This window comes from Columba livia, chromosome 10, assembly GCF_036013475.1.
Source record: "Columba livia isolate bColLiv1 breed racing homer chromosome 10, bColLiv1.pat.W.v2, whole genome shotgun sequence".
Classification (NCBI taxonomy): Eukaryota; Metazoa; Chordata; class Aves; order Columbiformes; family Columbidae; genus Columba; species Columba livia.
In genome coordinates, this window is record NC_088611.1 from 11382848 (window position 1) to 11401854 (window position 19007).

The 19007-nt window shown below is 36.2% G+C and overlaps 1 long non-coding RNA gene across 5 annotated transcripts in view; it reads left to right on the top strand.

Annotated features, from left to right (window-relative positions):
* The window catches only part of LOC135580455 (uncharacterized), a 142233-nt gene extending 123464 nt beyond the window's left edge, over positions 1–18769 (top strand). For 4 of the 5 annotated variants that reach the window (XR_010475081.1, XR_010475079.1, XR_010475083.1 and 1 more), the window contains 2 exons: positions 6877–6944; positions 9606–9823. This is a non-coding gene — a long non-coding RNA (uncharacterized LOC135580455). Of the gene's footprint in view, positions 1–6876; positions 6945–9605; positions 9824–17985 lie in introns of those variants that run through there. The other variant, XR_010475082.1, reaches the window with a different exon arrangement.
* The last annotated feature ends 238 nt before the right edge of the window (positions 18770–19007 follow it).

Sequence of the window (19007 nt, forward strand, 5' to 3'; positions counted from 1 at the left end):
TGCCGTGTAGGTTAGAATAACCTTTCACTTATGCGAAGACATTTCACCTCCCTTATTGTCCTTCTTCAGACTAATCAAGCTGAGTTATTTCAGAGTTTCCTCACACTTCATGTTTTCTGCAGTTCTGACTATTTAGCATGTTCTCTTCAGAATTCTGTTTAGTTAATCTGTATATTTTTAGAAATATTGAGTCTAAAATAGGCCAGAATACTCCAGCTGTAGTCTTACTGGTGAGTAGCCTTGTAGAATTAATTCACATTTAAAATACAATATTTCTGTTTATTTAGCCTGGTTTCCCACCACAGCTCTGCTCCTGCAGGTATTTACTGCTTCTTCCCTATCCACAACGTTGTTACCTTATCCCTGAAAGGCATTAGGTTAGTTTGACACGATTTGTTCTCAAAACATTCGTGCTGGTTCTTTTCATATGATCTTTTATCTTCTGAGTGCCTAAATAGATTGTCTGACTATTTATTCTGGGATCTTTATGGGCACAGAGCAGAGAATGATTGATCTGTAATTCCTCAGTATTTTTTTAAGCATGTTACTTTATTATTGCTCTTTCTTTGTCTGATACCAGTGGCATATAATCTTCACAAAGAGAGTGTCTATTATGTGTATAGTGAGGGCCTAATCCACAGAGAAATGTAGAAGAAAGGATTGTACTTTAGCTTCTACTGCTTCTGTTCTTGAGCAAGGATGACAGCTCCAGTGTTCAGTGGATCAATGTTATCACAAAAATTGATCTTTCATAAATAGGCTGAGAGTTTGAGCATCCTGTAGCAGACACTAAAAAAAGTATGGTCTATGTGTTCTATGCAATATAGTAAAATATATGCACAATCCCATCCTGAGGGGGAAGAAGACATATTTTATATCTTTCAGTTTGTTGCATTTTCTGGGTCTTCTCTCTAAAAACACCAGAGACTTCTAATGATAATTCTCAAATGACAGTCTAATGTCACAAGAGAGTATAATAAAAAGAAAGAAAGTTAATTGTATAGTTTAGTTCCTTCAGTCATTAAAACAGAAATCCTAGCCTGGTTGAAAAAAAATATTGCCGTTTTGAGGATTGCTAACTATTCAGCAAATAAATCTGTTTGTGGATTATTAACTGCAAAGTAAAAGCCTATTTGCAAAGCAGGAACAAGTTTTTGTATTGATGAGTTTGGAGTGTCTATATTCAGAGATACAAACATTTGTGAACAATCTATCCATAGAGCTTCATTTAGGGTTCCTGAAAATTATGAATTAACACCAAGAGGATAATAAATAGACCGTCAGCTAGTCCTTATTTATAGTGTAATGTTAGCCCTTATTTACAGTGTAATATTATCCTAAAACTCAAATTAAATGTAAGGTCTCTGATCTTCTGTTATTCAGATGTACTAGAGGATTAAAGTGCATTTCCAATGCATGGTTAGAGGCAGAATGAATCTCTGCTGCTGCTGCTCACCTTGAAAAAAACATTCGTGTTCCCCAAGGCCAAACCAACCGGTTTTCAACCATTCACATGAAAGTTTTAATTCAAGCTCTCACAAGTCCAAAGCATGAATGACGGATATAATATATTCTAGAGTTTAGTTGTTGTCACTCTTCTGGCTTTTACAGTTGCTCTCACACATGGTGGGTAGCCTGGATTTCATGTGGGTATAAGCAGTGGCTGAATTCTCACATGTTTTCACATATGCGAGTGTTCCAGCACAAACTGTTTTGACACTTTTGAGAGTGGTTAATTATGCACATTTAGAGGTCTTTTTCAATGCCTTTCCCCAAACATATTGATCCTCCATTGACTCTTGCTGCCCTTAATAGACTGGTGGGCAGTCAGGCTCTTTTCTGCCTTATTTGATCTCTGCTGTTTACCAAAAATGTGGTTTCTTTTCCAGCAGAGATCTGGACACATTTTTCATTTTTTATCTTCCAGCATTAGCTCAGTAGTTGTTTTTCCTGCTGTTTGAACCTCCTGTACAGGGACCTTCAAGGGAAATAACAGCACTGCATCAAGGGAAATAAAAGATTTGATGTTATCCTAAGACATGCTTTAGTTAAACATAGGCAATTTGTCTGAGAGCAATTCGATATCTGGGTATAAGTATATGGCTTTTGTATACCTGAGATAATACTGTCTATCCCAGAAAGCTATGACTCTATTAACTAAAAACAGATCAAGTGATAGCAATAATTTTACTGGCATATTAAGAAATAATTAATTTTTATTTGAGCCTGTGTCCTTCACAATGACTTTACTCAAGTACTTGTTGAGCGAGCTTCAGTTACACAAGATATTCTTAGCACACTAATTTTAAATAGAAATATTTTATTTGAAGTTATTTCTTAAATGCTTCTCAAATAGTATATGGTATGGTAACATTAGACTTTCCCAATGTACAGTATTACCTATTTATATGTAACTATCAATCACGTGCAGATAAAATATCTGGTAATTTGCTTTCAAGTATCCATATATTTTTGAAGAAATACATTTACATCTACTCAGGAACATTTCACAGAATAAAAGTGATGAAATTAGGTTAATACATTATTTACAATGAGTGATTTGCTCAGCCCATGCAAAATAGAGGAACAGTTTTAACCAGTTAAATCAAAGCTCCATGAAAAAGGTGAAAGTGTGTTGTTTTCCTTATTTTTCTCAGTTTCATGGCAGATTGCTGTACGTACTTATTAGGCTTTAACGTTTCAACTTGTCATGTGGCAGCTGACAATAAAGAGCTGAGCCTGAAAAGATGAGAAACATCTGGGCAGTATGACTGGGAACAGAGGCATTGCTGCCTGATCTTGCCTCCCTTTTTTTTTTTTTTTTGCCAGAATATCCATGTCCTTTGCTTGAGGTTTTACACAGAATGTCTTATTTCCCCTTTAATTCCCTTTATACGTAGTTGTAACAAAGGTATTGCAACTACAGAAGCAATAGAGTGCAAAATGGAAAATGAATTCACGTTAATCATGCAGGTACACCTCACTGGATAATTAATGGCACATCTTCCTGCCCACATGTACGACTTCAGAAGTGATCAACCAGCAGCTTTCACTGCTGTCCCGCTGTGTAAGAAAGTATGACAATAAAAGAGGATTCAGCTTTACAGCATCATATAAGCTTAAATTTCATTGATAGTAACAACGTGAATGAGAACATGTGAGATATGGGGGAAATCTCTCAGAGAAAAAGCACAAGAAAACAATTATTCAAACCTAAAAATAAAAAAGCAGAACAACAACCTACCAACCAGTACAACAAATTTTTAAACCAAGGTTGCGGGAGAAAACAGTTCAATCCCATAAGAAGCAATTAGAAGATCCTGTGGAAATAGTGCATTAAAAAAGATGAGTCTCCAAAGGAATGAACTGCTTTTTCTTCATATCTTTTTTTTTTAATTATTGTTCACATGGAATTCATCTGACTGTGTGTTCTCTCCATAGTGTTTGAATGTTGCTTTTGCCTTTCAGAATTATTATCTGTCCTCTGTTGTAAAGAGGTACAAATAAGCAAAAGCTTCGAAGGCTGCTGAAGAGGATGAAGTACTTTTTAATTTCTCTTTGTAGAACATAAAACCTTTAGGAGGGAAATTGCAAAATATTGTTCTTCTGTAACACGCGTCAGAGAAGTACTTGGCTTATTTACTCGTATCCCACCTGAAACAACCCACAGATTCATTTAAATAAATACGCTTCGACTACACAGTAAGTTGTGTGTAGAGTGGGGTATAGAGAATAAGGAATATTCTCTCTTGTGTGCAATAGATTAGTCTGTACTTAGCCTTTTGTTTTTTCCTTTTTTTTTTTTTTTTTCAGTTTTACTGCTTCCTTTCTAGGGCATGTTTGAACTGAAATAGTTTGGGAATCTCATAATCCAGGGCACTTAGTGCTCAGTCTTAGATATTTATCACCTTCCAGATCAGCTCAAATGAGGTTTAAAAATGTATCTTTCATTGTAATTCTTCAGTCAGAGTCACCTGGAATCTGAAAAGGCCTTTATACCACTGAATCTGTTATCTACTATAGTGCCCATGGTGTTTGCTGCTCTTCCTTGGAGGTAACTGGAGACATATTACAAATCTAGGTTAATAGGTTTTATGATCAATCAACTCAAAGGCACATACCTGTCCTATTAATAATGCAAATGTAATAGGATTATTGAGTTATGAGTAGCTTATACACAAATATTATCCACTAATACATTAATTAAAGCCGAGTAAAGTATTAATTAGCTTTGATGCTGCTGGATTGCAGAGTAATAGATAGCTTTACCAAGGCCTGCTCAAATTGATTAGTGTGATCCCATGCTGTGTACTGTGTTTCCACAACAGAATTGATCTTTTTCCTAGACTAAGACAAACAGCATTTTAAACCACATTCAGGGACGTTTCTGAATAAGCTTGGTTAGGGAACTAATTAATATAAATATTCTGCTAAAGAGTTTTAGGTTCTTATCCTGAAAGTAACCACTTTAAATTTGATGTGACTATTTTTAAATCCTAAAGAAAAGAAGAACAAAAGATTCTCCATTTTCATTGTGTGCTGTAGGGGTATAGGCAGTCTAACAAGATGGGATTATTCTCTAGTATTCCTGAAATGCTACTTCCTAAAGTAATATTCCCTTTCTGTCAATTTTACTTATCAAGAAACCATCAACTTTGACTTTTCTAAACTGCAGGTAAAAACCCCACCACCTGATAATGTCTATGTAGGCAAATACCTCCAGCTTATGCTTATTGCTGAGCCTTAAAAATGTGGCCCTCAGCATCTCTCATCATCCAGCTTAACAGTGGCAAAAAATGCCTCTCCATACTCACAAGAAAGGCCCAAAGTGCCGAATAGTGCATTTTGAACACAAATTATACATCAGTAAACTCAGAAAACAAAATATCACAGCTGGCACACATACTAGTTAAGCAACTATGCACTTACCAAAGATGCTCAGATATGAATAATGTATTTTTTTTAAAGCCAGTTAAATTACTGTTGCAGAAATAAAGTCACAAAATATTACTGCCAGTCACTTGAAGGGGATATATGTTGTTCAGTAATTATGCCATAATTAAGAAAAAAAAAATCATTTACTTTTTTACTCGTTTCATCTCAGACAAATGAAGGCAACAATTGTACATGGAAAAACATTATCCTAATGCAGTAGACATTGTGGATTTCTGTGCTATTGAATTAAGAATAAACTGGCCTTCTTAACAGGCTGACCAAACAATCAATGAAGGCAGTCATTGGTGAGAGTATAAATATTGGTATTTTATCATTACACAGGTTTAATAACACAAACAATTATTTTCATAGATCTTTTAAAGGATCTGAGAGAAGCCTATGAAAAAACATGAGATTATTTATAAAAATATGAGTGGTCTAAATTGACATGGAGTCATTTCCCTGCATTTATTTAGGGATAGAAAAGTTGCTTTAAAGTCTGATCTTGGTGAGTGTCACACAGAAAGGAATATTCTCAGGTCTCAATAGGGCTTGGATCAAGAAAAATTTTTTCTCCTCACAATTCTTTTGCCCAACTCTAAAGAGCTCATTGTCCCTGTAATATCTTCTTATTTCTCTGACTTCTGAAAGTGCCTTTTCAATTGCAGCTCTTCAGTGACAGAGAGTGGCAGTTGTTCGTTAATCATTATCGCTTCTAATTTTCTGTGAACTAATTGTAAGGAGCATAGGAAAAGCTATTAGAATAGTAGAGCACTGAGGGATAAGGAAGAAAAAGAGCAGATCAAGATTACATTGGGTCATCGCAATTTACAGCAGTATTTCTTTCAAGAGATGTGAAGGTCTAAAAGTCAATTGTCAAAAAGAAGGCAGAAACAGACCTGCTAATACCAATTCAAAAAATCAATAGAAATGTCCAGTTGGATACAAACTTCTATAACAATTTCTAGGGAAAATACTTACCTTATGACATGACAAGCAACTTTATTGCATAGGTTAAATGAGCCAGTAAAAGGAAAAATATTGCTAGCATATTGGAACATAGCAGTAGAACTGAGGAACAGACATACCCAGGCACAAAGCTGAGATAGGAAAAAAATTAAAACAAACAAACAAACAAACAAACAAAAAAACCACACACACAACCCCCCAACAAAACAAAACAAAAAAAACAAACAAAAAAACCCCCAAACAACACCAACACCACACCAAAAAAAAAAAAAAACCACTTACTTGAATTGAAGCTTACAGTCCAAAGCTGTTGTTGTTTGAAGAAGGGAACATGCTTGGTAATCGAAAGGCATCATTTATCTGACTAATGTTTCCCAGAATTTTGAAAGAAATAGAAATAACATTATTAAAATTATTGCAGGCTATGAGTAAAGTAATTTTGCTCATGTCTGCTATAACTTGACTAACCACAGCAGGAGATTCCTTATAACTTTAGCTGATTATGAATGCAAAACACCAGGTTCATACACGTATCACTCATAGTTAAAATTCATTTTTGATAGCAATGAATGAGGGAGGTGAAAAATTCTAAATCAAAATATGTACTTGAACAATGTCCTGTCATGTCAATGTGATTTCAATAACTCACAATAAAAAGGTAGGCAAACGTGAATGGCAGTTGTGGGAATAGAATTTTTCTTATTTTCCTGTCTTTCAGAATTTAGGCTAATAGGTGGATGTAACATGAAAAGACAAACAATGGAAGAAAATAGCTAGATTGGGCACATGTAGCAAACAAGATAGAGGCATCTTGATAAAGCAATGTACAGCTAGAGCACAGACAGGTGGTGAAACAGCCAATGATGTGTACAACACTGATGGTGAAGAAATATGACCAGGTTGAAGAGTGTGGACAACCTTTAATTCAACACAGTGCACTTTTGAACATTATTCTTTTTTAAAATAACATAGGAATGTTTCTGCCCTACTCCCGGTGCCTGCTGGTCCAAGGACTGTTGGCTGGATAACAAACTATAAAGGTGAGCAGTTGCTGGTAATTACATGCACCAATTCGAAATTATTCTTGTGACCAGTTACTCGGGCTGTGGCTGAAATTGGTTGGAGTTGTTCTGACTACACTGTGCGGTATTTCCACAGCTATTGATGTGCCACCAGATTAGAAGTTAAGGTGTTAAAATAATATAAGGAAAAGGATTAATTCTCATACAAAGATTCCTTCTACTTAAGTGGGGAATAGTGGAGAGGGTATTTCTGAATTCCTTATGGATGAGACCAAAAATAAATGTTAGCCTTGGAGTAGATTAAAGGTAAGTAAACAGAGCAGCAGAAATATCAGTCATAATAATGAAGGTGGAAGTAGATGGCTTTTCCAGAGTGGTAACCTTCATCAAACAAATGCAGGATGAGATCATTTGAGCAGACTAGAAGAATTATGGAATGAAAAATAAGTTGAGTAAATCAAACAACATGTCAGGTGATACTCCACAGCAGAGATGGAAGTTTCTTTTTTAATTTACTGAAAAAGCACATTCTATTCTCACAGGGATAAAACTATAAGGACTCCTTGCCAAGAAATGCTATGAGATACACACCTCCACTCCCTCACCCAGCATAGTGTTCATGTGTTTGCAGGACAGAGATATCTATGAAAAAACTTTTTGTGCAAGATATGCAATGTATGTGCATGTGCACAGTTCAATTTAGGGCTAAAATAAGTGCCTAATGTGCAACATTGATAAAATCAGAAATGCAAGCAGGGGAATGAGACTCCATGTTAGGCTTGTTCCTTTTTTATCCTTTTAGCTGGTCAGACTTCTCCTCTGTATCTTTCTTTGGAAAGCTGCTTGTCTGCTTCCCATGCTGTTACAATTAAGGATTGAGGTGAGGCTTTAACCTGTGCAGTTCCAGCTGGCACATTCATGCAGGGCAAGAAGTACATCATGAATGTTTTTTTGAAAACAATAATATTCCATCACTGGCATTACCAGGTAGTAGTAAGAAGAAAGGAGGACTGGGATTTATATCATATCATTATGTCATTGGAAAAATGGGAGATCCACTCAAGCCTCTACATGTTTCTCCTAAGAACAGCACTGCACTCAGCTCAAGATTGTGCCCCAAGGTGTATTTTGACCAAGAGAAAATAAAACAGTTTTGGAGACTGTTGGGTACCTCTAATCCCAGTAGTGACAATACCACTGGCATATTAGACACACTGTAAATCTTTCTAGACTTATGCATCCATATCTACTTCACATGTCCTAATTCTGTACCTTAGGCAAGTTTTGAAGCCTGTCCTGACTTCCACACAATTTAAATATTTTAGTTAGACATCACTAATATATTTAAAATTATTGTTCATCTGCTGCCTAAACTCTTAAACATCTCCCAAAATATCTGTACCATCTGTCACAGTCTAAGAATTACCATTCTAGTTATCACCAATAAAGAGATGGAGTCATTTGATACGAGATTTATGCACAGCACCGGTCACCTGTCCACCAAGGATACAATTGAAGCTGCCACTGGGGAATTTTTTTATAACTAATGAGTCAAAGACTGGGTTGATCATATGCATAGACGGCTAAGAAGAGTATACTGAAATCATGTGGATAGTTTGAAACGGTAGGTATGAGTTAGCATATGTGAGACAGAGCAATGATGGGCTTTTTAATTGGTGATGGTAAAATGAGACCGTTTTGGAGTGGAGTGTGAGGATGAGAGAGAAAGGCATATTTCTTCCAAATAATGAATTATACTAAAACTAGGTTTACCTACTGTTTACTTCTGTATATGAGCACAGACACAAAGCAATATTTAGTGCTCTACAGTGAGTGGGGCCCTGGTGACTACAGGTTAAAGCACCCACCTTGGAAAAGGAAAAAAATCTTCTTTCTAACCCCATTCCAATGAGTTTATGACAACTTTATAGCAACTGAGTTTATGCAAGTCAAATAACTTCAAAAGAAACACTGAGAAGTTGCTCTTGATGTTTGACTGGTTGCCTAGTCCAGGAAGGACATCAGAGGCAGGAATTCAACCCTCCCAGTCTGCCACTTCCCAGGTCAGCAATGCAATTAATGACCATCTAGGTGGGAAAGACACAGGGAGTTGTCTTTTGCATGAAGTCCAGACAATGGTATCTATTAGATTAGGCCCTTCAGGAATCACAGCTGAGGAATACCAGCATGGCCAGTGCAGCAGCCACTCACTCCAGGGCTTGGTGACAGCTGAGCTGAGATTTTGTGGATGTACATTTAAATGTTTGCATCAAAAAATCACAGTTACAGAGAATGTAATACTCCAGCGGGTCTAGCCCGTGGCACTTAAAAAATATGAAAAACTTACCTTTTTGGTGATGCAAGTAGCATATGATAAAAAAACAATCCACGGGAAACTGCTGATGGGAAGTCTGCCTAGGTTAATACAGTTATTATCTAAGTCATGCTGCAAGCTACAGATGGATATTTTCCACAATCCTTTCATTGTTAATGAACATCCAAGCTAACAAATTAAAATAAAACCATTTTATCACTCAGATTTAATGACTTCCTGCTGGGCCTTTTTAATGTTCAGAATTGGCATTCTTTGAAATACTTAGCTCACCAGCAACTTTGCCGTCAGTCTTTCGTTTCTTCTTCACTGAAGGTCACTCTGAAATTTGTACCTTCTCCCTTCAGATGTTTATATTTAAAGATGGCCACTGCCAGCATGAACAACTCTCCTTGAGCTTGGATTTCTTAATGCTGTTTGAACATTGTAAGCCCTTGAGTACTGAAGCAAGGTCAACACTCAGCTCCAGAAATTTCAAATCCAGGTGAAGTGAACTTGCTGATTAACTCTGTGAATGAAATGAGTTGCTTAGTAGAGTGCTACAATGACAGCAAATGAAAATCTGTCCTAAAATATAGTAAAACCTGCAGGAAATACAAGTTACCTGCTGAGAAACCAGCTTTCTCTTTAGCTATAATGTTTAATCTTTTTGACTCTTGCCTGGTTCTTCTGGGGTAGAGGGAACATGGATACAGATTTCACAGTGCTGTCATTGCCACTGAAATGCTCATATTAATCTAGATTTATATGGTGTGTGACTGTTGGCAATAAGGACAGCTAACATTACAATATCACTTTCCCTTCAAGGATACTGAAGAGCATTAGAAACATTAAGCTCTGAGGTTGGTAATTTACTAATGAGAAAACTGATTCAAAGAGAAATTAGGACCTTAATCTCCCATCCATTGAAGCCAATGGAAATAATTTTGTGATTTCCTTGGGCAGACTGTGTGTGGTTTGTAAAAGGTCATGCTAGAAATCATAGAAAAATTAGACCAGATGTCCATTAACTTTTTGCATGTTCAATAGAAAAAGAGCTGTCCCTTATCCTGCTCCTGAATCCTTTATATCTGAATTCTTTTTCCTTAATGCAGTTTAGAAATATTCCAATAAATTTAGATTTGCTAACATTACATTTTTGTATCACCACCAGCTGTGTGCTGCAGCAGAGGAGACGTGGAACAACTGATAGCTTTGGATCACCAATATTCTTTTTATTCAGGCCTAACATCATGCATTTCCTCCTGAGGACCTGAGCTTCAACCTTCACTGGTAGTGGAGGCTGACGCTTCAAACAGATTCTGGAAATAAAGATCTCTTGGGCAAATTTGCTACAGGAAAAGTGAAAGCCAGTCCCACCTAGCTGAGGAACTAAAGCCTGTGCATCTTATTGACATGCTCACAGTTATTCTAAGCTCTTTATTACAACTGAAAGCCACACCTCATGTTACAGAAATGAAATTTTCAAAATCTTTGAACTAGTTAAACTTTAAAAAAACCTGCTCTGTGTTGCTGAGAACTTTCATTGAACTAAAGCATCTGGTTTTCAGAGTGACAAGATGACATTGAAGAATTTAATTGTGCCTTCTTCAGACTTGTTATTTTAGAGGTAATATTCTCCAAGGACCTGAACCAAGGCACTCTGTACTCAGTAGGAATCTTCTGCACCTCAGGGCTCCCTTAGTGTTTTGCAAGATCCTTGATCTCTGGTGATATTTCAAGCATTTTTTTTTACAAAATTCCAGAATGCAATATGCATTGCTTTTGTGCCTAGAAACTTGTATATCAGCAGTCTAGATAAATGCCAGTACTGTTATCATAATACACTTCAACAGAGGTAAGAAATATAGTGTTGTATTTACAAATTTGATCCACTCAGGGCCTGAGGCTGTGGTAACTTAAATATAGGAGCATTTATGCACAAAATTGCTGGAGCATACATATGATTATTTATCAATATGGCCTATGTATAGTGCTAATATTATGCATTAGCACCTACTTGATATAACAGGAATAAAGATTTCATGAAAGAACACAAAAGACACTGGAAAGGTATATCACAAGCACAGTTTTATAATGAAACCATGGAATATTTATGTTGTACATTCCACATAAAATATGTGAGAGCTAGCCAAGTAAAGCCATTCCAAAACTAGGTAAACAGAACACTTTTATATTGGTGATATAACTGAACCTTATGTTTTCTATTAGTGTTCCTTCAACTTATATATCACTTAAAGGTCATTCCACAGGCCAATTGAAAGAATAGGTGTATTTTAATGATATGCAGAGCAGACTTAAATTTTTGCATTAATCTGGGCTTCACAAACTGTCATGTGCACTGAGCAGCAAATGTATTATTCTACTGTGCCATATAAAGGATTATTTCAGATGTTTGAAATAATGCATATAGTTAAAGGTTATGGTAGAATAATGTTAAAGAAATTCATTGTTTCTGGGCCTGATGGTAATATGAATGATAAAAAGGTGATGACTATTATAGCCTTGAACATTACAGTCATTTTGCTATGATAATAGTCCTCAGATTTGGTTATAGCCCTAATAAGTTACCTGAAAGTTAAAATGAGATTCTGGGGTCTGTTGGCAAATAATGATTACTTATTGTCTATAAGGTAAATTCTGACAGAAAATGAGAGTTGATCTTGAGGATAAATCCTGGTTTCTTTCATATTCCCCCCTCCTTTTTTTTTTAAAAAAAAGAGCTGTTGAACATGGAGTTTGCATTTCAGAGAAAGAATCGATTCAGGGTCATTTCTAGCTTGAAATATGCCAAGATAAAGATCTCTCTCTCCTTAGGACTCTCAAATGAAGGACTCACTGTCCATGGTCACCGCTACCAGTGCAAAGTGTGAGACTGCAATCTTAGCCATAACAAGGTCACATAATAAAGCACATATCAGAAGACAGACTATTAATAATTTTCATTGTTTATAATAAGTATATAATAAATTTTAGTAGTAGACAATAGAAGGGCTGTGAAAGTCAAGACACTTCTTTTGCATTTCTGATTCTCCTTCTGCAGAGAAACACACCAAAAAAAGGAAAAAAAATGGAAAAAATTGGAATAAAATTCCAGCTAACGACAAGCTGGTTCCAGACAAGCTGAAAAAGAAATGAAATGGTGTCACAATTATGACACTGCAGAATAGAAATTCAATATTTGTTCTGTAGTTTGTTCTCAGCTTTACTTTAGGGGACTAGGAAATGTTTGATTAAAAAGGGAAAAGCATTCACAAGGTGCATTATTCATTCCAAATTTCACTTTTGTGACTCAGGATAGTCAAATACATTTCTTACCCCAGAATCTGTCTGATGTCTCTGTATTTCTGGAGCTTCACATACGTGACTGGAAATCAAAAATTCAGGGGAGATACTGCAGTTAAGTATTAAACCTGACAGCTTTTATGTGTCTGGTAAAATAATTTATTTCATGTTATGTTAACCTACTCTGCAGGTTAAAACATTGAACATAGTTCCATTTCAGAGTAGTCACTGAATTATTTTTTTTAAGGTTCTAAAAACACTGAAGGAATTAACTTTCTATTTTCCTTTTTAAACATTTATATAGATAAAGAATACAATGAACACTTGCACAGGCAATAGGACAAAATAAACCCTGACATTTTATCTGAGAAAAAAAAAATCGTAAAAATATTAAAAATAAGTTAACTTTTTGAAAGGAAGGGTTATATGTTTATTATTTCACTCTTTGTTCAGGTCCTTTTCCTACCTGCCTGTGGTTTCTTTTTGAGTGGGAAGCTGAGGAGTGGTTGACAGTGACAACAGTCTGAGCAATTTCTGGTATTTCAGTGCTTAAAGGCAAACAAACTGACACTCTTTTAAGCAATATGGTACCAAAAATACATTGGCATAGCGTCACTGCAGACGAATTTTGGATTAACCAACTCTCTTCTTGCTCAGAATGATTTCAGAGAAGAAGTGATACTTCTCCAATGTCTGTGGTAGAAGAGGCATTTCCTAGCTACTGGAGTAAACAGTTTGTTATAATGCCCCAAAATGGAAATTAATTATATTAAAAAATACTGTTCTTTTTCAAGCACAAATATTAATATAAAGAAATAAAGGTGGTATTCACAGAGTATTGTCAGACATCATAAAAGCTGATCAACTTTCCATTCCAGAATATGTAGCCCTTTCCCTCTGCCTCAGGGTCATCTCAGCCAGTCAGCAGAGCGGTTTAAACGTGGGTCTCTTACTTTTCAGGAAGATCTCTAAACTGAAAATAAGGCGGTGTAGATTGAACTGCCTTCAATCTTCCCAGGTATTACTTTTTCACTGAAGTACATATTACACCTGGAAAAGAGAAACTGCTTCTGTGGGCAGCTGCTCCAGGAACTTGATTCACATCCCGCTCTCACTCAGCAGTCATACGTGTTATGCCAAGTGGAAAACCATTAACATCACGATTAATTCACAAGATAATGTCTTTTTACCTACTGTTACAAGTAATTGCCATGACCCAGTGCCTGTTGAAGTAACTGAATTTCTTCTTTGGTAAGGACCGAATCAGGCTGGATATGGTCAGAGACCACTTCTTTTTCCAAGTAGTTTTCAATGTGTATTTATGGTGAGAAATGAGTGTCGCTTTCTTTTTGCACATTAGGACTGCTGAGCTGAAGAAAATGGGTATAACTTTTCTTTTAATTCTATAATCTTATTATCTTAGCTCCAATAAAAACTGATAATGAAATCTGAGGATACTGAGAACTTGGATTTTTTCCATTAAGTTTAACTTGATTTTTTTTTCAAGCAATGTGGTACTTACTATAGTCCTACTCTTTTTAAGACTATCTAGGGAAACATAAACCCTTGCAGCAAACCATTTTCTGTCAAAATTACATCTGACCTGCATATTTTTGCAATTCTCTGATGCATTATACAGTCAGATCAGGTTGTTCCTTGACCAGTTGTTCACCCCTATCAATTGCATTAGCATTTAACCTGTCAGTTTAAATTACAAAGGTAACAAAGGTTTAGGAAGGTTACGATAGATCCAATCTCATACAGAAGTGTGGAAGAATAATCTTAAATCATCCTTCAATGAGAGTGTTATCTTTTCTCCTGACATACATATACTCACCTTCTAGAAGTATCAATGTAACTGTGGGCAACTTTTTATAGTGAAGACTACATGAGATCAGCAAAGCGTGTGAAAGAAGAGAAGTACTAACAATAAGGCAAAGGTATATATTCTATTTGAACTTAGATTGCATCTCCTGTAACTTTACTCACTTTCTCTTCTATTCTCTATCTTTTTTCAGTGTTAAATTTCTTTTAGACTTTAAGATACCGTGTCTGCAAGAGCAACAGCCCAGGTTCTCCTCGAACCATCTTGTGCTGTACACATCAGTTTCTGTTGTCTGGGTGGTGTATTAATAAAATACCATTGAGTACACATAACCCAAGAATTCAGAAATTCTACAAAATGACATATAGAGTCAATGAAAGGATAGTCCAGGCTAATTCCTCAATCATTTTCAACCTATAATGCCAGCACACTAAGACAAAATACATTATCTTTTCAGTGCACATGCTTGGAAAAATCTAGATATCATATTCATTTTGCCTGAGATCTTTCATATTTCTGTAATGATTATATAGCACATGGACAAATGGCAACTCACCACTGGTCCTGTAGGGTTGTTCCAAGGTAGAAGGAAGATCTGCAAAACACCTCCCGCAGCACGGCAGCTCCAGCCCTGCAAGAACCCCGATGTAGAGAGATGTGGGAAACCACATTTCAGCTGGATTGTGTGCATGTCTGTGAATAGTAAGGTCAGAATTCCACCTGCAGGTTGCCTGAATACAAAATATGACATAATTCCTACCATATCTATCCATACCAACTTCTCTGTTCCTCTCCCAGTATCAACACAGGCTGTTGAGTAACATAAAAGCACTCTGTTGCCTTTTGTAAGTCTAAATCAGCATATGATGAGCCAAAAATGTCACTGACTGAAGCACTAAGAAAAAAAAAAAGGCAAAATCCTAATTCTGCTAACCTATAAATGCCATGATATTTTCTACACATTTTCCTCCCTTTCTTACTAAAGGTGAAACAAAGGGCTTCTGCCAATAATATTAATATGCACAAAGCTCACATCAAAGTCATTCTGTCTTTTGGCTGCATGGAAACTGCATCATTAAGATAATAAAGAAGCAATAATAAAGGTAAAGCCAGACTGAGACTGTTACTGAATTCAGGAAATACAGTTGCATTTTTCTTTTAATATATGTAGATATTTAAAAAAATACTGGTTTTAGTGTGTCCAGAACACATGTTATAAAGGCTCTAAAATATCAATGCCTGCCTGTATATTATGTTTGAGCAACAGACAAGTGCTAAAAATAATGATGGAAAAATATTTTAGACATACATCTTTGCATTCTTACACAAATACCAACTTTACCACATGCAGCTGTGCCACATTAGCTGTGCCATGATGAATGTTGTTTAATAAGCAGAAGAGCAGAGGTTGGCCTGCATTTGGCTGAGTACATTTGCTGCTGAAATTAGGACACGCTGGTTTCATCTCCCCAAACGTGGAACACTTGCTTGAACCCTTCATGCAGAAGACAGCTGAGGCAGGGTTTGCATGCTAGACTCTGGGTAGGACACTTGATTGCTAGAATTATCTAGATATGCTGATATATTTAAATATATAACTGATAGAAGATCATCATGTGACTCTATTGAGTATCCAAATAGGAAATACCACTCCATACCAGTCAACATGAATTTCCAATAAGTCTCTGGAGCCATACAGTTATCAAGAAAAGACAATCTTTACAGTGACAAGACTGACTCAGACCTTATTGATGTAACCCACAATATTATTGTTCTGGAGCAAAGACAGGTAGATTACTCCACAGTTGCATGCCAGGTTTTATTAAAGAGTGCATTGGGAATTGTCAGACTCCAAGACTGCTACATATCTCTACACTCAGAAGGCTCTTACGGCTTTTTCCCAGCAACTCATATTCTGTTTTCAGTGCGTATGGAATGATGTTAAGGAAAGAAACAAAAGGTGGAGTGATTTTCATCTTCAGTGAAACATTCACTACTCTACTACACAGGTGCAGATTTTACTATTTCTGGCAGAGACAGAGCTTGAATTTAGATTTTTGGTCCCATCACATCTTCAGTTTGTAATAAGACCTATCTTAAACTATCATTTCAATTGGCCAGCTGAGGCTGTTTCTTCAGGGGGTATTCCTTCACCAGACTCGATGTTCATTGACATGGGGAGAAGTTCCCTGTAGAGGGAAACTGGGTAGAGCTGGTGAACTGATTCCAAGAGGATGCAAATAGCAGAACAGACTTCCTGATGCAAAATGCTCCAAGAAAAATGCAGATTTCATTTGGGGGTTCTGCTTTATAATTCTACCTCCCTTGAAATTAGTTTATTCAGTAGATATATTTGAGAAGTATTCTTTTCATTTTTAGAGGTTTTTACTTTTTTGAAGAGTAGAACACTAAAACCAAGTGAACTGGCTCCAGATTTATTTTTTATTGTTTCACTGTAATTTCCTCCTTTCCCAAAATAAGCAGTCTTCATTGCAGAACAGAATATCTACAACCCCAGAATGTTCTCAGAAACACAATTGAGACATAAAGTCAAGCAGGGAGGCAAAAATATGAACAAATAACAGAGATCCACAGCCTTTCAATTAGCATTCATATCCTAGTCCCTACAGCCACCATCAAGCAGTTAAAACCAAAAACTAATTAAACTTTGGTCCCAATCTTTACATTTCAGATTAAAAAGAAAATAAATCCTAACTGAAAAAAAAAAAAATATTTAAAGGCCATGTTATCACATTTTGACTATGCAGATATTACTACTTTGAGCCAACAAGAACTGCTGTCCCCTGACCAGGGAACTCTTCTTAAGAAAAAAAGGGCAAAATGCTTCTCTTATCCCAAATAATGTCCTGGGAGATTCCAAAGGAATATGAGTATTTAAATATAGCACAGACCCTATAAAAGCATCTCATCAAGAACTGTTAGAGTCCACTGGTGAATTGTAACATACTTCATAACTTCTTAGCTGAGCTGAACTTCTTTAAATATCTCCAGCAAATATCTCCCATATCTACATTTGTAACTCAAATATAATTACTGTTTCTAATATTTTATATTCGTAAGTAACATCCTAAATTGTTTAGTTTCTTCTGCATAAACACAAATGCAGCCCCCAGTCCTACTATACATAAACCTTAGCACCATTTGTTATGTTTTTCCAATGAATATTTACAGTAGTGCAGGTGTCAGAGACTTTTCAGTGAAAAATACCTCATTCAGGTTTTACTGATGTAACTCACGATATTAACTGCTCTTGCACAAAACAAGGTCACACTGAAGTTATATGTCAGACTTCATTAAAGTGTGTATTGGGAATCATCAACTTGTGATGCTTGCTGACCTGAGCACCTTGCAGTTCATAAACGTTAGCAAGGCTTTCTCATGCCACACATTCGCAACATGTTTGCATAGTCAGCTAATCAATATTGGTAAGAAAATAAACAGAGAGTTACCTGACTGACATTATCATTACAATATTGCAAACCTGATGATGTTGTCAACTGAGAGTGTAGCTTGCACCTCCACTGGATAATTTCAAGTCTTTCTTCTGCTTGATTCACAGCAAGACTTTGAAAACAGATCTTTCTTGTCTTATCCAGGAAAATAATCCCATTGGAGGATGTTATCTTTTAAGCAGAAACCATCATGGACCAGACAGCTGGCCTTTGAAACCTCCATTACACAAAGTTTTTGTTTCAGCTACGTACTCTCCCCTCCCCCCAGAAAGCTTTGGAAAGAAATGAAAGAAAAAAAAATCCTGGTAATCCTGGTTTCCTCTATTTCCTATTCTGGATGTATTCTCAACATGAATGAAATCAGGTCGTGTATTCGATATGGCACACGTGCACTATTTATGGTCTGCAATCAAGCTGAAAGCTGTGAAGTTCAGTGCCACTACCTATCATGAAGTCAAACTCTGAGGCTAAATAACTTCATATCCTCAAATTTTGTATCCACCATATATTCATGCTTTAGAGAGTAAATGCCTCAACTGAAGGCTCCACTGTAATTTGTTTGGAGTGCTGACCTTTCTTTGAAGTATTACTAGTATTTGTCACCTTTGTATTCATCATAGTAGATGAGATTTGCCACTCCTTGTTGCCTGTGTTATCAAATTGCTTAGCTTAAATATTTAAATGCAAAATGGCTTTGCATTTTTACTGACATACACGGTAACTGAGAGATGCGGCTTTGCGGTGCAGCAGAGGAAAATACTTATGAAGCTGATGACTCACTGAGATTTCTTGTACAGTCTTGGTATATTAATGTACAACATGAGAATTCCAACCAGATACTACATTGAATCACTGATTAAGAACCAGGAGAGAAACATTTTCACTTACCACCCGGAGAGCTATAGGGCTGAGGGATTCCACTGGACCAAAATCCCATCCTAGATTTCTCTGCATATTTCACATCACACTTTGTTATCCTCATGGCATTCACTTTTTGTGTTTTGTTGCGCTTTTGTTTGGGTTTTTTGTTGTTGTTTTTCCCTGATGTGTACATTTGAAGAACTTCCTCGTACTGAAGATCAGTAGGAGCTGGTAACATAATTTCTGCAGATGCCTCAGAAAAATTCAACTGTAAAATTAGGCAAAATATTAAATATTTTAAAATT